This window comes from Vipera ursinii, assembly GCF_947247035.1.
Source record: "Vipera ursinii genome assembly, chromosome: 6".
NCBI classification, from domain to species: domain Eukaryota; kingdom Metazoa; phylum Chordata; class Lepidosauria; order Squamata; family Viperidae; genus Vipera; species Vipera ursinii.
Genome location: NC_139515.1, coordinates 27,411,835 through 27,434,139, shown reverse-complemented (window position 1 = coordinate 27,434,139; position 22,305 = coordinate 27,411,835).

The window sequence follows — 22,305 nt, the reverse complement described above, 5'->3', positions numbered from 1 at the left end:
TTATTCACCAGGACCAAAATGGTTTTTTACCCAATAGACATCTTAATGATAATGTGCGAATAATTTTAAATGTATTGGAGTATTACCAGAAATTTTCAGACAGGCCCATGGCGATGATATTTGTAGACGCACAAAAAGCTTTTGACAGAGTTAATTGGAAATTTATTATGCATCAATTAAAAGTAATGGAATTTGGCCCTAAATTTATGAATGCAATTCAAACAATATATTCTGAACAGTCGGCTAGGCTGCTTTTTAATAGAGCGATGTATGGAGAATTTGGAATTTTCAAGGGCACCAGACAAGGTTGTCCTCTTTCCCCATTATTGTTTGCTTTGGCTCTGGAACCACTTCTTGATATAGTTAGACAAGATGAGACTATAAGGGCCTCAAAATTAGAGGAGAAGAATATAAACTTCAGGCTTTTGCCGATGATTTGGTGTTTGTGTTAGAGGACCCCCTAGTCTCTGGGCCAAATTTAGTAAAAAAGATTGAACAATATGGTGAGGTGGCAGGACTGAAAATAAATAGAGGAAAAACCAAAATGTTGTCCAAAAACTTAACTGATGTAAAGAAAAAAGAAATAGAAGGAATTATGGGGTTAAAATTTGCTAAAAAAGTAAAGTACTTGGGAATCGAATTAACCAATAAATGTTCCAATATTAAAGAATTTAATTATAATAAATTATTTGCCAATACACTACAAGACCTTGACAGGTTGAAAAATATTCAATTATCTTTTTTGGGCAGAATTGCCACAATCAAGGCACATATCCTCCCACGTTGGATTTTTTTATTTCAAATGGCCCCCGTAAACTTAGACAACAATTTTTTTAGGAAATTGGATCAAGCAATAGGGAAATTTGTTTGGCGGGGTAAAAAACCACGAATAAAGGGGAAAATGCTCCAGGAACACAAAACCGGGGGGGGGCTTGGGACTTCCAAACTGGGAGTTATACTATCAAGCCTCTGCACTCCTCTGGATTAAAGATTGGGTATCCCTGTCAAGGAAACGTATATTAACTATTGAAGGCTTTGACCTTAACCAAGGATGGCACTCAACTTTATGGTCATATCAAAAAACTCCATCCAAGTACTTTACTAACAACTATATCAGGAGAATTTTGATCAGAATTTGGCAAAAAGTTAAAAAACGAATGTATACCAACATTCCCAAATGGGTGGTCCCATTGGAGATAACAACCTAGCCGATTGTTCACAACCTGAAAAGAAACTGGTCCTACAAGATTTTGGTGGATGAAGAAGGGAATCTGAAATCTAGAGAACAATTACAGATACAAGGTATAGATATAGACTGGTGGTCATACATTCAAATCCAAACCAGGTTTTCTAAGGAGAAACAGGAATATGGCATCTCCCAAACTAGTCAACCCCTCGATAAAAGTTTGGAAGGCCCCGGACTAAAATTTATTTCTGGAATGTACAATCTCCTCCTAGCTAGATATATAGATGATGAGATCGTGAAAGATACAATGATAGCCTGGGGGAGAAACATAGGGAGGTCGATCCAACTAGAGGAATGGCAGACAATATGGTCCAGAACGATGAAAATAACATTATCTTCGGCATTCAAAGAGAATTATTTTAAAATGATTTATAGATGGTATTTGCCACCAGCTAGAATAGCCAAAATGTTTCCAGATGCCTCTGATAAGTGCTGGAAATGTAGACTGAAATTTTTGGAATGTGTAAAAAATTTGAATCAGCCCAGAAACTCATTTCCCATTGTTTGTGTATATAGAAAGTGTTATGTATTCACATATTATTGTTATATGTTCACGTTATAATAGAGATTAACAGGGCTGAGGTAAAAGCCGCGGCAGCTTTTGACAGCTGTCAAAAGCTGCCGGACAGAACTACGCAGGCGCATCTGACTGACAGTTCTGCACGCGCTACCACTGACAGCTCCGAGCTGTCAAAACCAGCCGGCTCCGATTGGCGGATACGAACGGCGCGGGAACCTGGCTCAGCCCTGATTGGCTAACCTGTTGACAGCTGCCAGTATAAATAGGAGTCATGTTCTTCTGTTGTTTGCCTGGTTCGAAATAAAAAGTTAAATCGTTCAACTTGCTGTCTCGCCTGCTTCTTAACTAAAGCACTGGCGACGAGGATGGGATGCCTGCTTGCCTAAGCTGAAGTCACTACCAAGGGGAGAAGAGATTTTTTCCCTTAGCCTGAGCTTGTCACTCGCTGAAGTCACTCGGGAGCCGAACTCCCATATAACGCAAGCAGCTGCACCCACGGCTTACAGACAGCATGATGAACCATGGCCACATTCGAGAGTTCAACACCCGCCACCCAGAATGTTGGGAATCTCATCTGGGCCAGGTAGAAGGATACCTGGTGGTCAAGAAGATTACGGACGACCGGGCAAAGGCAGCCGCCCTCCTCTGGCTCAGCAGGCCCGCTGTCTATGATGCCGCTGTGGGAATCTTCAGTCCAGAACCAATCGCCACCATCTCCTACGCTGATCTCACCGAGGGGCTGAGTAAATACTTCATGCCCATCAAGTCAGAACTCTTCTGGAGGGTAAATTTCGCCCGAAGACTACAGCTTCCTGACGAGCCCGCAAATGACTTCATAACCCGGGTCAGACACGCCGCACGGCGGTGTCGGTTCCCGGACTTAGAAGACCGAATCCGGGACCAAATCATCATAGGGCTCAAAGATGAGCGGCTGAGAAGAAAGCTGATCGCCAAGCCCGAACTGACAATGGCTGATGTGGCGAGGGAAGTCATTGCCTATGAGGACAGCCACAGTGACAACCGACGTTCACCTGACAGCGGGCCCAGTGGGTCCGTGCACCAGGAGGACGGCGGGTTCAGCGGTCCAGAAGATGACGACGTCTCCATGGACATCGATGCGGTACAGCGGTGGTTCGAAAAGCTCAGGCTGCAATGCAACTACAGAGGGGGGCCTGCCAACAACCAGAGGGGCGCTAACTTCCAGCCAAACAGGGCTAAGTGTGCCAGCTGCGGCGGAAGCCACCCGAGAGCAACGTGCCGGTTCCGCAGTGCCAAATGCCACGGGTGCGGAAAGACAGGTCACCTCAAAGCCGTGTGCCGCAGCTGGAGCCGAGAAAATCTGCATGAACTGGAGGTGACGCCCGCAGGTATGAGCCAACACACACCCAGGGCCAGGCACAATTCCAAACCCCTAGTGCTTAATGTGAGGGGAAGGGCGGGGAAATGCACAGTCCACAGCACTCTTAAGCCCAAAGTCAAGGTGGACGTTCTAATTCATGGAATTCCCTGTGAGATGGAAGTGGACTCTGGGTCCTCTGTCTCACTCATTTCGTGGCAAACTTACAGGGACATTTGTAACCGCAGTAGAAAACGGCCCGCCCTTCGACCCACCAAACTCCGCCTAGTTGATTTTCAGAAAACGCCCATTAAACTCCGGGGAAAGGCTTCCGTCCCTGTGGAGTTCAAACAATTTAAAGGATCCCTCCCTATACTAGTGACCCAGGAAAACAGAATCAGCCTGCTAGGACTAGACTGGTTTGAGGCGCTAGGGATAGCGTTGACAGGCGTCAACGCCATTCAGCTGTCAAACTTAGAATCCGTCTGCCTTCAATTCGCGGACGTCTTTGACAGCTCGCTAGGGAAGTACACAGGACCGCCTGTATCACTAAAACTAAACCCCAATGTAATGCCTGTCAGAATCAAGGCAAGAAGAGTTCCCTTCGCCTTGAGAGAAAAAATAGAAACTGAACTAGACCAATTAACGAACTTAGGAGTCCTAGAACCCGTAGAAGGGGCAGAGTGGGAGACACCCATAGTGACCCCAATTAAGCCAAATGGCCAAATAAGATTATGTGCCAATTATAAAGCGACACTCAACCGCGCATTAAATGCCCATGCCTACCCGGTCCCGGCTGTCAAAGACATCCTCGCGGCCATTAAGTCAGGCGCCATTTTTGCCAAGTTAGACTTGGCGCAGGCGTATTTACAGCTGCCTGTCACCCCTGACACCGCCTTAGCTCAGACAATCGTCACCCACAAAGGAGCATTTAAAATTAACCGCCTTCAATTCGGCATCTCTGCAGCCCCGGGGATCTTCCAAGAAATCATGGAAAAAACACTTAAAGGGATCCCCGGGGTCTGTCCATATTTCGACGACATCCTAATTGCAGGGGAATCAGAAAAAGACTTAGCTGACAAATTAACAAAGGTGCTCCTTAGATTCAGGGAGGCTGGCCTCAAATTGAAACGAGACAAATGCTCCATCGGGGTGCCATCAACAGAGTTTTTAGGATTTAAAATTGATGCTAAGGGAATTCACCCCACTGAAACAAAAATTAAAGCCATTAAAACAGCACCAACCCCAAAAAATAAACAGGAACTACAGGCCTTCCTAGGGTTAGTTAATTTTTATCATACCTTCCTGCCTCATAAAGCCTCCATCGCTGAACCCCTACACAGGCTATTAGATAAAGGCAAACCCTGGAACTGGTCATCTGAGCATGATAAAAGTTTTAATCTACTAAAAAACTTACTCACTAGCAATGCAACGGTAGCCCTGTTCAACGAACAGCTGCCCTTATGTCTGGCTTGTGATGCCTCCCCCTACGACATCGGAGCGGTCCTAAGCCACTTAACTAAGGAAGGAACGCAAACCCCTGTAGCGTTCTATTCCAGAACGCTGTCAAAACCTGAGCGTAATTACGCTCAGATTGATAAAGAGGCTTTAGCTATAGTGGCTAGCGTAAAAAAGTTTCATGACTACCTATACGGCCGACCCTTTACCATTTTTACGGACCATAAGCCCCTATTAGGACTCTTTACAGTAAACAAACTAACGCCAGAAATATTATCTCCCCGCATCCTGAGATGGTCTACCTTTTTGTCAGCCTATTCATACAACTTAGAATACAAGCCAGGGAAATCCATGGGCCATGCTGATGGGCTTAGCAGACTGCCCCAACCAATAGTCGACCCAGACCCAGCACCAGCTGGGAAGATACTGGCTATCTCAGACCTGCCTGAATGCCCATTATCTGTTAAAGACATCTCTGCAGCCACTGCTGCAGACAAAATATTAGGCAGAGTCTTAGGCTATGTCACGTCTGGCTGGCAATGCACACCCCCAGACCCAGAATTCCAACCTTATATTTTAAAGCAAAAGGAATTATCCACCCATCAGGGGTGTTTATTATGGGGCAGCAGGGTAATCATACCTGACAAACACAGACTCAAGGTGTTAGAGAGCCTCCACGAAGGTCACCCTGGGACCATCAAAATGAAGGCTCTGGCCAGAAGCTATGTCTGGTGGCCAGGATTAGACAAGCAAATTGAAACGCATGTAGCCGGCTGCTATCCCTGCCAACTTGTCAGAGCCGCCCAGCCCCAGGCTCCCATACACAGATGGGAAACTACAAAGACACCCTGGTCACGTATCCACATAGACTATGCAGGTCCATTCCAGGGACAATCATTCCTAATAGTCGTGGATAGCTATTCGAGATGGCTGGAGGTAGCACCAGTGACTAGCACGACTTCAGCAGCCACAATACAAGTTTTAAGGGGGTTGTTCGCAACACATGGGCTTCCAGACGTAATAGTCTCCGATAACGGCCCCCAATTTACTTCCTACGAATTCCAGAGTTTCACAACGGCGAACTCTATTAGGCACACCACCACGGCTCCATTTCACCCATCCACGAACGGCTTGGCAGAGGTGATGGTGAAATCTACAAAAGAGGCACTGTGGAAAATCATCTCTGGCAACTGGCACCACAGACTTGCTCAATTCCTTTTATCGCAACACACCACCCCATGCACAACTACAGGAAAGTCTCCAGCAGAGCTGCGCTGGGGCAAAAGACTAACTACCAGACTGGACCGTCTACATCCGGACAGATCCCCTCCAGACCCAGAACTGCCCCTGCAGCACAGGACTCTGTGCACAGGGCAAGCTGTCTGGGCAAGGAACTACGGGGAGGGCAACAAATGGACACAGGGGGTTGTCATTGAACAAACTGGTCCCCTATCATACATCATAGACACAGGACACAATTCCCACATCCGCAGACACATCGACCAACTCCGGCGTCGCAGCCTGCAAAATATAGGGGAAAGGGGGAACGACGAAATGCAGGCAGAAGCCCCGCCGCAAACACTTTCACGCCAAAACCCCCCCGATCAGAATGTACCACTTCAAGACCCCACTCCAAACGACGCTGAAACGACGGAGCCATGCCCCATGCCCCCTGAGCCAGTCCTCGATACGCCTGGGGAAAGGGAACAACCAGCTGAGACAACCCCCCGGCGCTCCGAAAGAATAAAAAGACCCCCCGCCTACTTAAAAGATTTTGAATGGGGAAACCCAAAAAAGAAACAGTTGGGGAAAAATCAACTCAATCAGAGGGAGGGGTAAGGGGTGTTATGTATTCACATATTATTGTTATATGTTCACGTTATAATAGAGATTAACAGGGCTGAGGTAAAAGCCGCGGCAGCTTTTGACAGCTGTCAAAAGCTGCCGGACAGAACTACGCAGGCGCATCTGACTGACAGTTCTGCACGCGCTACCACTGACAGCTCCGAGCTGTCAAAACCAGCCGGCTCCGATTGGCGGATACGAACGGCGCGGGAACCTGGCTTAGCCCTGATTGGCTAACCTGTTGACAGCTGCCAGTATAAATAGGAGTCATGTTCTTCTGTTGTTTGCCTGGTTCGAAATAAAAAGTTAAATCGTTCAACTTGCTGTCTCGCCTGCTTCTTAACTAAAGCAGAAAGTAAACCCTGAAATAGATTTGAAAAGAGCAAGGACTTTGATTAAATGGAAATGTTGCTAAGCATAGAACTGTTGAGTTAATTTGCAGCTGTTTCTGCTGTTTTATTTTATGTGCTTATGATTTTACATCACATTTTAAAATCAGCCAAATTGAATAGGAATAAGATTGTGACTGAAAGAATACTAATTCTGAAATATAGTAAATATCTTTAACAAGTAACGTTAAATTTAGCTTTAGTGTAATTTGCTTCTTTACTGTAGCTAAAACTGGAAATTATATTTCTAAAGCATTAGTTTGGATCATTGGAAAGAAAAAAAGATTTAATATTTATGATTCAAAAATATAAATATGTGAGAAACATGTTTTTAAAGACCTTTGCAGCTTGTTCTCATATATACCCTGCCACAAAGGACTAACTAAAATTATGAAATTTAGAATCTACCAAGCTTCCTTCCCATGGACAGAAGACAATCCATGGGAAATGTGAATCCGTAATCCATAGCTTTAGCAGCAATAATAAATCTAATTATGTATGCATATTTAAGTTAACCAAACCCTGGAGAAGTGGTAGCAATCTTCTACCACAATGGCAAGCCCTTTAAGATTATATATCGTTAATCATATAAGTGAAGAAATGAGGAAAACTGTGATTAAAGAAATTGTTTGATCCAATAATAAAATTTCATTGATAACTGATGAATCAACCACAATAAGCAAAAAAACTACCCTCATAGTATTTGTTAGGTGCTGTATCGAAGGTATGGGAATGAATTCACCAGTAAATTTGTTTTTGGACTTGGTAGAACTTGAAAAAGTAACAGCAGAAGGAATATTTGATTCCTTACTCCAATGTCTTTACACTTAAGGGATGACAGAACATTATTTAAAAAAATATTTGATTTCTCTGGCATGTGATGGCGCCGCTGTGATGATGGGATGTAAAAGTGGAGTGAAAAAATTGCTGTCAGAATGTTTTCCTTCTATTATAGTTTGGCATTGTGCTAATCACAGACTAGAATTATCAGTAGGTGATGCTGCCAAGGAAACTGCAGGAATAAATAGATTCCAATCATTTATTGGTAAACTGTATGTCATACTGTATACCATGCTTCACCAAAGAACAGCGGAATTTCATTCATGTGCAGATTTACTGGGGACTGAGCTGCTGAAAATTGGAAGAATTTTAAGTACCTGATGGGTGTCATCTAGTTTGCATACAGTTTTGGCTGTATGCAGTGCTTTTTTTCTAAAAAAAAAAAAAAGGTGCCGGAACTCTCATCTTGGCGGGTGCAGGAGGCGGGGGAGTGGGGGAGCGGTGCTGCTGCAGTCAGAGGTGCGAAGGGTGTTGGCGGCGGGCTCCCCTCCTTGGGGCTGGAGCCGGCACAGCTGGTGCTGTGGGAGCAGCAGAGCCCACTCTATATGGCGGGGCTGCGCAATGCGGGCAGCGGAGGCAGTACAGGCCAGGCAATGTTTTAATCTTATGATTTAAAATATATATTTTTCTATTGTAACTTTCCCCAAACCTCGCCATGTGGATTGCATACAAATATTATATAATTGGTAAATAAAGGTAGAACATATGTTAAATATACATCAAATGATAATATGCTTCCCTACAAAGTCAATTCTTGCTCAATGACAGACCAAAGAGTTAACTCAGAAAGGCAAGGGGAAAATCTAGAAGAGGTCTGTGCAGCTCTTCAACATCTTCATCAACGATTTGGATGAGGGGATAGGTGGGGAACTCATCAAATTTGTAGACAACACCAAGCTGGCAGGAATAGCTAATACTCCAGAAGATAGGCTTAAGATACAGGAGGATCTGGACAGACTTGAACACTGGGCACTATCTAACAAAATGAAATTCAATTGTAAAAAAAGTAAAGTTTTACATTTAGACAGGAAAAATCAACTGCACAGGTATAGTATAGGTGGTACCTTGCTCAATAGTAGTAACTGTGAGAGAGATCTCAGAGTCCTAGTGGACAATCACTTAAATATGAGCCAGCAGTGTCCTGTAGCTGCCAAAAAAGCCAACACAGTGCTAGGCTGCATTAACAGAGGGATAGAATCAAGATCATGTGAAGTACTAATACCACTTTACAATGCCTTGGTAAGGCCACACCTGGAATATTGCATCCAGTTTTGGTCACCATGATGTAAAAAAGATGTCGAGACTCTAGAAAGAGTACAGAGAAGAGCAACAAAGATGATTGGGGGACTGGAGTCTAAAACAAATAGGAAATGGTTGCTGGAATTGGGTATGTGTAGTTTAATGAAGAGAAGGGTGAGGGGTGACATGATAGCAGTGTTCCAATATCTCAGGGGCTGCCACAAAGAAGAGGGAGTCAAGCTATTCTCCAAAGCACCTGAAAGCAGGACAAGAAGCAACGGATGGAAACTAGTCAAGGAGAGAAACAACCTAGAACTAAGAAGAAATTTCCTGACAGTTACAACAATTAACCAGTGGAACAACCTGCCTCCAGAAGTGGTAAATACTCCAACACTGGAAGTTTTTAAGAAGAGACTGGCCAGCCATTTGTCTGAAATGGTATAAGGTTTCCTGCCTGAGCAGGGGGTTGGACTAGATGAGCTCCAAGGTCCCTTCCAACATTATTATTATTATTATTATTATTATTATTATTATTATTATTATTATTATTATTATTATTATTATTATTATTATTATTATTATTATCTTGTAGAAAGGAAAGGCCCACACTGATAAATTAAAAATCTTTGTGGTCTGCAAAGGAATGCTGGTGGGCTAATCAATGATTTGGTTACTAAAGGAGCATCTACAGTGTTGGAGCTTGTGGTCATGGTAAGCCATGGAGGCACTAGGCCACATGACTTTCAGGGCAGTGGTGGTGATTTTATTACTTAAAAAAAAAGTCTGTGCTCTGTCCAAGGGTGCTTGGTAGGCTGCATGTACAGGCCTGGTCTAGAATTTATTTTGGAGCATTCAACTATCTAGAGCAGGCATGTCAAACTCATTTTGTTTGAGGCAACTTTTTATAAAAGAATTGCCATTAATTTGTTTTAATAAAATAATTTAAATCAATTTTTCACTTGATTTCAAATTAAATGAATGAGATTTTTTTTAGTAAAATTGCCAAATGCAATAAACTGGTTTTAGGTATATGTTACTGGAAGGAAAAAGCAATCCCTGTTGCGTTACTGATCCCAGAGAAACATTTGCATGTATGCAGGTATCCTTAGGGTGCCATAGTTATGCATGAGAAATATTGGTTGCAAAGTTGGCATTTCTGGATGTAATACAGATATTTTGGACTTATTTTTCTTTCTTTGCATGTTTGATATTTTTAAAAAGGCATATGCTACTGACTACGCTTATGCACATATGTAACATGATCACTGCTTGTCCAAAATTTTACTATACAGATAATACCCCCAGAAATTATTTTAGCCTTTTTAATAAATGTTGTTATTGATGTTAAGCTCACCAGGGAAAACATCATATACTGTTATGTATATACTAGGTTAATTATTTAAAGACTGAAGTGCAACATAACTAGATTCTAAATAATCTATTTTTCAAAACACACAACAGTCCAAACAGTAAAAGTAAAGTCCAAATTAAGAATATTTTATTCTTAAGAATTGTTTAGATTCAAAATAGTTTTCAAGAGTGTACAAAAGATACTATTTTTTTCTAGAATCAGCTAAATTAGACATATTACATTGAGAAAAATGTTTCTCATTTCTTTCCTGTTACTTTTTATTTCATTGCAGAGATGTTAACATAAGAAATAGATTATTTTGTTATCTAATTTTACCTTCCAAAAGACAGAAGCAGATGAAAAATGTGAGGTTCTTTCCTGTTGGCTTTTCTGAATTAGCTGTTTTAGATTCTAAAAGTTTAGTTCCTAAAGAAGTAATCCTGTAAATAATTTTAACGACCTCTTCTAGTGCAGGCTAGCAATCTTGGCTCTTTTTTATGACTCAAGGACTTCAACTCCCAGAATTCCTGAGCCAGCATGGCTCAGCTTGGAAACCTCTCCCTTTCCCCTCAGCATGGCTGGCTCAGGATTTCTGGGAGTTGAAGTCTACGAGTCATAAAAAAGAGCCAAGATTGCTAGCCCTGCAATAGTCTTAGGAAAACCAATAAGGGAGCTGGGTTGTTGGTTTTTGTTTTTTTTGTTTTTTGTTTGCAAAAAAAAGGTGCCGGAATGCAGTTCTGAGCATTCTATAAGAAAAAAAGCCCTGGCTGTATGGGATAATTTTGAATCCCTTGTGTATCATTTTGAACAAGCAATGCATGATCCTACAAGAGATAAAAATGATAAATGCACTTATGATGGCTTGAAAAGAAAAATAACATCTGCAGAATTTTTATTGGACCTAGGATTGATGTGTGATGCTCTCCAAGAATTCTCAGATTTAAGTTTGGATCTACAGGACCGCAACATCGACTTGTATAAGGCAAATAAGAAAATAAAAATACTGGTACAAGTTTTTGAGGAAAGAAGACAGAACTTTGGGCCCTATTATAAATGTGCTGTTGCTGCTGTAAGTGATCTTCGCTTTCATGGAGTTTTACTTCACAAAAGAGATTCAAAAAAGAATCCTCCCATTGACCCAAGTATATTTTATACAAAATTGAAAGAGTCAATTGAAAAAAGATTACTTGATAGCAAAGACAATGAGTTGGCGTATTGGTCTCGTGTACTTGATCAAAAACATTGGCCTGAAGATGTTAATACTCAATTGACATTTGGAAAAGTAGAAATTAGAAACTTATCAATCAGACTGCAACTAAATGAAAGAGAAATGATTCATGGATTCTGTGAATACATTCTCGAAAAGACATATCCAGAAAAACTGTTGCATTTGATATGGACTCTGAATATCATTCCTATTTCTTCAAGTGAATGTGAACGTGGGTTTTCACAGATGAATCTAATTGCCTCCCCAACAAGAGCTTTGTTAAAGACTAAGACAATTTCAGCATTTTTGTTCATCAAACTTGTTGGACCACCTCTGAGACTTTTCGATCCTTCAAAGTAGGTTGATCTGTGGTTACTCAGAGGATGACATTTGGCCGTAGATACTAGGAGCAAGGAAAGGAGTCAAGAAGATTTGCCAGATGAGAATTGGTCAAAAGTTTGGAATTTTCTATGAACATTTGCCTTAAATACAATAAATTAAATATATGTTAAGAATTGAATATATAATTGTTTAATTATATAAATAAATATATAAATAAATGTATATAAATAAAAAATTAACAAGATGAGAGTTCCGGCACCTTTTTTTTTTTAGAAAAAAAGCCCTGAGTAAAAGAATTGAAACAAAGAATAACTGAGCATCTAAAACAACCCAAAAACTTCAGAATAAGGCTGCTTGCATTGAAGCTTGTTTCAAAGAAACAGCTAGCACAAGCTTTTAAAGCTGCAAATACTGCTATATCAAGTGTAAGCATCAACTCTCTATAAGAAACAAACCAACTAATGTACAGCACTGCTGCAGTTATAACTGAATACCTGGGATGCAAAATCAACAAAGAAGAAAAAAACCAAATAGTGCACCAGAAAACGTCTAACTCAGGCATATCAAACTGCCAGCCCATGGGCCGGATGCATCACGATGAAGCCGCACCCTCCCCATTGCCGGCAATGGGGAAAAACTCGCGATATGTCACACGACATCACGTGACATCATGAGTTTGGCATGCCTGATCTAACTCGTCTATACCCATTCTTTGCCAAACAGTTTAACAACATACTACAAGGAGGTGAAATTGAAGAGTGGCTAACATCTGGGAAAACCTACTTGATAATGAAAGATCCAGCAAAAGGAGTAGCACCAGGCAACTACAGCCAATTATTTGCTTACCAACAACTTTCAGATTGTTAACTGGTATGGTAGCTGATGCAGTACAACAGCATCTAGTTGAAAACAATCTCTTTCCACCTGAGCAGAAAGGAAACTGCCCCAATAGCAGAGGAACAAAAGATCAACTCCTAAAAATGATTTTAGAAAATTGCAAGAGAAGGAAGACCAACCTGAATGTAGCATGGATTGACTACAAAAAGGCATTTGACTCTTTGCCACATGACTGGATAATCAAATGCCTAGAAATAGCAGGAATTAATAGAAACATAAAAAGGTTTATACAAAGATCAATGGCACAAGTCTTGTGGAAACTGTGGCAAAGGCAAGCAAGGATAGTACCAATAGTAATAGGTGCCTTGGGTTCAATCCCAAAAGAACTGGAACACCAATTGAACACCATGGGCATTGTCAAATTTGCCATCAGTAAATTGCAAAAGGCAGCTTTACTGTGACGATATCTGAAACACAATCCCAGGTCCTTGGTAAGGATTTTTTTTTAATTCCATTTATATCCCACCCTTCTCCAAAGACTCAGGGTGGCTTACAAGCTTAGCAGTATTTGATTTGATAAGTAGACCAAAATGCCAAACCCAGTTTGAACATCTGGCTGACTGTGTGAATAACAACAACAACATTAACAACAACAACACTAATAACGATAATGATGATGATGATGATAATATAAAAATCACAAATTGATACAGAAATGAATCTAAATACATGGTTTGAAATGAGAAAAGGATACCAAAATTTACAGAATATTGCATCCTTAATGTGAACTCCAACTAGAACAGGTGAAGTAAAAACATTGTGGCATCCTCTCTATCACAGGACAAATAGTGGTTTCCTAATTTTCATACAAGGGACGCAGTGGCTCAGTGGGTTAGGACGCTGAGCTTGTCGATCAGAAGGTCGGCAGTTTGGCGGGTCAAATCCCGAGTGCCGCGTAACAGAGTGAGCGCCTGTTACTCGTCCCAGCTTCTGCCAACCTAGCAGTTCGAAAGCATGTAAAAAATGCAAGTAGAAAAATAGGGACCACTACGGTGGGAAGGTAACAGCGCTCCGTGCACCTTTGGCGTCTAGTCATGCTGGCCACATGACCACGGAGACGTCCTCGGACAAGCACTGGCTCTTCGGCTTTGAAACGGAGATGAGCACCGGCCCCTAGAGTCGGAAATGACTAGCACGCATGTGCGGGGGAACCTTTACCTTTACCTTTAATTTTCATACAAATATATCAGATCCCTGGATTTATATTGGTATCCTGCTATTATGCATCATTTCTTGTCTCATTCTGGTCTCATTTCTTTCATTTTCTTACACAGGGATGAAATGGTGCAAAATATCTTCCAGGAGGAAGAAGGAAGGAAAGGAGGGAAGGGAACGTAAAAGAGTATATAAGAAACACAAAAACAGAACAAAACAAAACTACATTTCCAAATAATTTTGGATTGCTCTTTTTTTGGAAGAATTGCAAGCCATCTGTTCTAATTTTGTATATAACTATCACTCTTTAACTTGTTATACCTAAGATATCTGTATGCTTGTATGTATGTCTGTGGGTCAGTGTATATGATGCACATCTGTTAAATTACCTAAATTTAGTGCAAAGGTAATTTGTTAAGGCTGAAAAACTATACACGTGGTTATTTTTAAAAGAATCTGGATGACATATAATAGCATGTAATGTCCCTTGGATTTCTGCCCACCCCTCCACCTCCAGAAATACTACTGAGATTTGTGGAATAAATGGGTAACAAACAACATTTCTTGCCTGTATAACAAAAAGTCGTTTCCTGGATGTGTCCTTTAAATATGGTCCCAAAAATGTAGTACATCATTTCTAAAGTGTTCTTTTAATAGTTGGTACACCAACATAAGGAATCTTAAAAGTCATCATCAACCAGCAGTTATTTTAAGAAAGTTTCAAGAAGTATTAGATTCCCAATTATGGTCTGGTTGCAAATAACAAGAAAAAAATAACCTTTGAACAGAGGAACTACTTTTTTGTATGTTTACTAAGTAGTATAAGTAGCTTTGTTTTACAGGTGAAAATCGAAAAATTAGAATATCATGCAAAAGTTCATTTATTTCAGTAATGCAACTTAAAAGGGGAAACTAATATATGAGATAGACTAATTACATGCAAAGCAAGATAGTTCAAGCCGTGATTTGTCATAATTGTGATGGTTATGGCTTACAGATCATGAAAACCCCAAATCCACAATCTCAGAAAATTAGAATATTGTGAAAAGGTGCAATATTCTAGGCTCAAAGTGTCCCACTCTAATCAGCTAATTAAGCCATAATTACCTGCAAAGGGTTCCTGAGCCTTTAAATGGTCTCTCAGTCTGGTTCAGTAGGAATCACAATCATGGGGAAGAGTGCTGACCTGACAGTTGTGCAGAAAACCATCATTGACACCCTCCATAAAGAGGGAAAGCCTGAAAAGGTAATTGCAAAAGAAGTTGGATGTTCCCAAAGTGCTGTATCAAAGCACATTAATAGAAAGTTATGTGGAAGGGAAAAGTGTGGAAGAAAAAGGTGCACAAGCAGCAGGGATGACCGCAGCCTGGAAAGAATTGTCAGGAAAAGGCAATTCAAAAGTGTTGGGGACTTTCACAAGGAGTGGACTGAGGTTGGAGTCAGTGCATCAAGAGCCACCACACACAGACAGATCCTGGACATGGGCTTCAAATGTCGTATTCCTCTTGTCAAGCCGCTCCTGAACAACAAACAACATCAGAAGCGTCTTACCTGGGCTAAAGAAAAACAGACCTGGTCTGTTGCTCAGTGGTCCAAAGTCCTCTTTTCTGATGAGAGCAACTTTTGCATCTCATTTGGAAACCAAGGACCCAGAGTCTGGAGGAAGAATGGAGAGGCACACACTGCAAGATGCTTGAAATCCAGTGTGACATTTCCACAGTCTGTGTTGATTTGGGGAGCCATGTCATCTGCTGGTGTTGGTCCACTGTGCTTCATTAAGTCCAGGGTCAACACAGCCGTCTACCAGGAGATTTTGGAGCACTTCATGCTTCCTTCTGTAGATGAGCTTTATGGGGATGCTGACTTCATTTTCCAGCAGGACTTGGCACCTGCCCACACTGCCAAAAGCACCAAAACCTGGTTCAATGACCGTGGGATTACTGTGCTTGATTGGCCAGCACACTCGCCTGACCTGAACCCCATAGAGAATCTATGGGGCATTGCCAAGAGAAAGAAGAGAGACATGAGACCGAACAATGCAGAAGAGCTGAAGGCCGCTATTGAAGCATCCTGGTCTTCCATAACACCTCAGCAGTGCCACAGGCTGATAGCTTCCATGCCAGGCCGCATTGAGGCAGTAATTGCTGCAAAAGGGGCCCAAACCAAGTACTGAGTACATATGCATGCTTATACTTTTCAGAGGTCCGATATTGTTCTATGTACACTCCTTGTTTTATTGATTGCATGTAATATTCTAATTTTCTGAGATTGTGGATTTGGGGTTTTCATGAGCTGTATGCCATAATCATCACAATTATGACAAATCACAACTTGAACTATCTTTCTTTGCATGTAATGAGTCTATCTCATACATTAGTTTCCCCTTTTAAAGTTGCATTACTGAAATAAATGAACTTTTGCACGATATTCTAATTTTTTGAGTTTCACCTGTATATGGGACTTACTTTTCAGTAACTGTTTTTTGGGGGGGCAGGCATGGCCCCCAAGTGGTTAAGATGCTGAGCTTGTTAACTGGAAGATAGGCAGTTTGAGACTTAAGTACCATGTGACAGAGTGAGCTTATATTACTTGCCCCAGCTACTACCAACCTAACAGTTTGAAAGCAAGTAAAAATACAAGAAGATAAATAGGTATCACTTCAGAGGGAAGGTAACAACTTTCTGTGAACCTTGGTTTATAGTCATGCCAGCCACATGACAACAGAAGCATCTTCAGCTGTGAATTGGAGATGAGCACCCCCTGTAGAGTAGGACACAACTGTCAGGGGAAACCTTTACCTTTTTTTAAGCTGTACTTCAATTTGCAAACATTGAGGTACATTCCAACCAGCCTTCCCAACTGGATGTCCTTTAGATGTATGAAAGGATGACCCAACACAGCACAGGTTGTCTAACCTGCAATAAAAAATATCCTATCAGAGCAATGTCACTGAGTCTCTGACTGTGAGCTATCTAGTATTTATCTGGATGAACTCTTCACACTTACAAACAACCATTCTATTTTTAAAAATCCATATGGGATTTTTGTGTGATGCAAAAAGATTATTGTAAATAAAAAGAAAATAACTTTCCTTTACAAAATATTTTTCAAAAACTTTTTTTAAAGTATTGACATATTAAATATGGACTTGGAAGTTTGGTTTTAAGGAAGTGTTTACAGAGAACTTAGGGATGTCTATGGGCATCAGGAGGGACGCGGTGGCTCAGTGGGTTAGGACGCTGAGCTTGTCGATCAGAAGGTCGGCTGTTTGGCGGGTCGAATCCCGAGTGCCGCGTAACAGAGTGAGCGCCTGTTACTCGTCCCAGCTTCTGCCCACCTAGCAGTTCGAAAGCACGTAAAAATGCAAGTAGATAAATAGGGACCACTCCGGTGGGAAGGTAACAGCGTTCTGTGCGCCTTTGGCGTCTAGTCATGCCGGCCACATGACCACGGAGACGTCCTCGGACAAGCGCTGGCTCTTCGGCTTTGAAACGGAGATGAGCACCGGCCCCTAGAGTCGGAAACGACTAGCACGCATGTGCGGGGGAACCTTTACCTTTACCTTATGGGCATCAGACTAGGCACTACCTAAGGAAATGAGTGAACAGAAATATAGCTAGAATTAAAATGATAAACTGACTGTAAAATAGGAAAAAATAACTTCCAATTGTGAAAAACTGAAACATCAGTAAATCTTTCCTGATAGATAGCTCCTACCATTACACATGAGAAGATATTATGCAGCATATTCTATCGTTCCTTCCTTTTTAAAAAAGAAAAAAAATTGCAAGAAAAAAGACAAAGCAGAAAGAAAGTGCAGGAAGAAATGCCTGGACTCTCCCCATTTCATGAATGGAGCAGAGATTGCCCAAAATAAGTTTCATCTAGAAGGAACTTCCACCAATTGCAAAATAAGTATGCAAAGAAGGATTATAGCCTCAATGACTGTGGTTAATCAGCAACATTTTAATAAGGGGAAAAGAGCTATTGTTTACAAGAGTACAGCTTACAAGAACAAGATTGGAGGCTTTACATTCATTCATATGCACAGAAAGAAAGAAATGGGAATATCACCCAAAATGATAATGATAGGGTAAGGCATAACCTGATAAGGAGCTTAAGCAGCTCTCTGTGGAGAGATGCATCATTTTTGGACCCGAAGACAACCTTAATAAAACTCTACAAATTCAATATTTCCATGTCAGAGAGATCATTAAAGGAGCTTATACTGTCTCAGATACAGTAAGCCTCTGCCTTTAAGACCCATTTCACAAGCAACATCTCTACAGCAGAGGCTAATACACATAATCATGACAGCATCATGCCAGATTTTGGAAATATCCTGCTTTTGATTACAGCGGCATTCATGATATCTGAAGAGCATTTATCTCTTCCCAAATTCATAACAAGTGAATGTGTCAGAGTATTTCTTCACAACCATTAAATTTAGTCTTCATTTAGTGACTGCCTCAAATAGTGATCCTTCACAGTTACAACAGTGATGAAAAAGGAACTTTATTATCAATCATCACATTTATGACCTTTCCAAATCTATAAAACAAAGGGAAGCTGTGGTAAGGTCATAAACATAATCATGGTTTCATTTCATTACCTCTTTACTTAATGACTTGCTGGTCCTAATTGTGACCACTAAATGAGGACTACTTGTACTGACACATACTTTCAAGTAAGGTAAAGGTAAAGGTTCTCCCGCGCATGCGTGCTAGTTTTTTCTAATTCTAGGGGCCGGTGCTCATCTCCATTTCAAAGCCGAAGAGCCAGCGCTTTTCCGAGGATGTCTCCGTGGTCATGTGGCCGGCATGACTAGATGCCAAAGGTGCACGGAGCGCTGTTACATTCCCACCGTAGTGGTCCCTATTTTTCTACTTGCATTTTTTACATGCTTTCGAACTGCTAGGTTGGCAGAAGCTGGGACGAGTAACAGGCGCTCACTCTGTTATGCGGCACTTGGGATTCGACCCGCCAAACTGCTGATCTTCTGATCGACAAGCTCAGTGTCCTAACCCACTGAGCCACCGCGTCCCTATACTTTCAAGTAATATCATTTAAAAAAAACAAAGAACCTCATGCATTTGAAAATGTAACACACTGATAATTAGTTGACTTTCTCATGTCATTATAACCAACACAACAGTTCCCAAATACCATTTCAATACAGCATTGGCCTGCACATTGACACACAATATTGTGTTGAGCAGTCCTCTGAATATGGCAGGAAGAATTTTTCCACAGAACCCTCCAGATGATTATAGAAAAGAATTAGGATGTAAACAGATTCCATTTCACCCAGCATCAGGAACACTATTGACAACTTTTATTACAGGGCACAAATAGGGAGCTGAGGATAGAATTGAGGACAGAAACCTAAGAAGCATTTATCTCATCCTGCATTTCATAAGTTCCATCTATCGATTTGACTGAAAAATATTGATGTAAATTTGAAGAAGGAGTGAGCAATATTACATTTTAACAGATACATCCCCCAAAGGCACTTCCTCACTGGATGCATACAAGTAGGATAGCCAACAATAGAATAGAATAGAATAGAATAGAATAGAATAGAATAGAATAGAATAGAATAGAATAGAATAGAATAGAATAGAATAGAATAGAATAGAATAGAATAGAATAGAATAGAATCTGGAAGGGACTTTCGAGGTCTTCTAGTCCAGTCCCCTGCTCAAGCAGGAGAACCTATACCATCTCAGACAGGTGAATATCTAGTCTCTTTGTCAGGACCCACTTCAATCCCACATCTTAAGAAAGCAGAACTCTTGGAAACAATTTCTTCCAACAGGAACTTTTATTAAGAGTAGTTGATAGCAGGCATAATAGACAGGACCTGAGATTTCCCCCGCAGAGCGATTGATTAAACTATCCCCAAACAACAACACCCTATAGTCCACCCGCCCGGTATGGGATGGCCAATCCCCAGGTGTTAGGTCCATTGTGGGAAAAGGGGAGATAACATAGGCCTGTCTCCAGTTCATGCAGTGATGGTTGGTGGCTTCTTCACACCTTCCTCTGAGAGTGTAGAAATAAACCAAGCATTGAGGTTACATTCCTTATTCCCTTCCTTGTTTAGGGAGATAAAGTTCAGAGAGAGAGATAATGCAGGAAGCAAATTGTTACACTGTAGTGGGTAGAGGACACGAGGGCAATAAATGAAGAAAAAGGTTACATTGTAGCAGATAGAGGAAGCAAAGGCAATAAACCTATGGGCACATACCCCTTCCCCCTTGGGAGTATGGCAGAACCCAGGGAAAGATGAGATTTGTTTTTGGGTCAGAGGGGATAGATTGAAATGAAATAGGGATGGGTTCTGACATCCCGCCCCCCCCTTAAAAATAGGACAGATCCACCTGTAGAAAAAACAAAAAGGTATAGAGGTTAGTCTGGTTTGTTGAGATATTCTGTATGAAACCTCTTTAGCAGTTTGGGTGTTCTGACGTGACATTTGTGGACCCACTCGTTCTGTGAGGAGTGAAGATGTTTCTATGCTACTTAGTATTGGGTTGCCCCATGATACTTCCTAGAATCTAGGATTTCTTTTATCTTGAAGTGTTGTTCTCCTTCAACCATGATTGGAAGTGGTGGTGGGGGATTTTGGGCCATAAGGGTGACTGTTGTTCTTGTTTCAGTAACTGCAGTGAAAAATTGGGTGTATTTGCCTGAGGTTCTTGGGTAGTTCTACTTACTGGGTTTATTATTCTTTTAACTGGAAAAGGTCCTATATATTTTGGACCACTTTTTTACAGTGCTGTAGGGATTTTAGGTATTTTGTAGACAAATATACCATTTCTCCTACAGTGAATGGTTTAGGTTTGACTCTTTTTTATCTGCTTGTGCTTTGTGTGCTTGTCTAGCTTTGTTTAAGGCTTTCCTAACCACTGGGCAGGTGTTTTGTAGTTGGGATATCCATTCTTTCAGTGATGGGATTGCCAGTTCGTTTGGGGTTATTTCTGGCATAGGATTGAAACTTTGGCCGGTGGCTACTTCAAAGGGAGTGTAGCCTGTGCTGGAGTGAACTGCATTATTGTAAGCAACTTCTGTGAAAGGAAGTAGGTCTGTCCAATTCGTTTGCTGGAAATTAATAAGCATAATTTATATTTATAAGCAATAATTAAGTATTGCTCAAGTACTGAGTTTGAACGTTCCGTCGATCCATTGCATTGAGGATGATGACTTGATGACAGTACCTGAATGGTTGCTAAGAGGGATGAAAATTGTTTCCAAAATTCAGATGTGAATTGCACTCCCCTATCTGATATGATGCATTGGGGTGCCCCATGCAGTCTGTAGATGTGCTGCATGAATAGTTTTGCTAAGGTTTTGACAGTGGGGATCTTTTGGCAAGGGATAAAATGCACTTGTTTTGAAAACAGGTCCGTAACCACCCAGATGACTGTGTTTCCGTTGCTTTCTGGTAACTCCACTATAAAATCCATGGATATTTCTTTCCAGGGGGCTGAGGGATTCGCCACTGGTTGTAGTAATCCAGGCAATTTCCCTTGCAACCTCTTAGCAGCTGCTCAAGTTGGGTAGCTGGCCAAATAGCTTTCTATGTTCTTTTCATGGATGGCCACCAAATTTGCCTTTTAATTAAATGTAAATTTTTACAAATCCAAAATGCCCTGCTGAATTTGTATCATGTCACAGCTGCATGAAAGTGATCCTCTGGGTGGTTGGTATATATAATGTCTCCCCAACCCATGGCAGTCCGTCCTTGATCATGCACATTCATCTGTTTCTAAAGGTTTCTGGAATTTAATTCCAGTTTGTCTACCCAGCTGTGGCTTTATTTTAGTTTGGGCCCTGGTGGTTACTGGTGCTACCAGTTGTGGTTCAGGTATGAGTGGTTTAGAACCGGTGGCTCATGTGCTGTTATATTGGAGCATGTGAGACAGTGCATCTGCCAGGTAGTTCTTTCCCCCCAGCAAGTGTTTGAGTGTAAAACAGAATTGGTGAAAGTGCTGGGACCAGCAGGCTTGCTTAGCAGTGAGCTTTCTGGGTGTTTTTAGTGCTTCCAGGTTTTTGTGGTCCATCCAGACCTGTGTTTTTACAAATCAAAAATGCCATGCTTTGGAAAGGAATGTATGGCATTTGAAGCCATATAATCTCTTACGAGGAGAAAAGATTGTTCAAACCTGGTTTCAGTATGGGGAACTACAGGCCAGGTGGAAAGAAGATCAGAAAATTGGTTTTTCAATGACTGATGAAAATTTGGTAAAGCAAATTAGAAATCAGGGTCAAGCACATATCAAACCGATATATCTTGCATTGATAGAAATTGATTCAGAGACAGAACTTGTTAAAGATTGTATGATAAAGTGGGCTCAGAATTTTATTTATTACAATGGATACTTGGGAAAAGATTTGGGTGAGAAATGTAAAATTTACGCAAGCCCAAAATTTAAGAGAGAATTTTTATAAAATGTTTTATAGATGGCATTTAGATC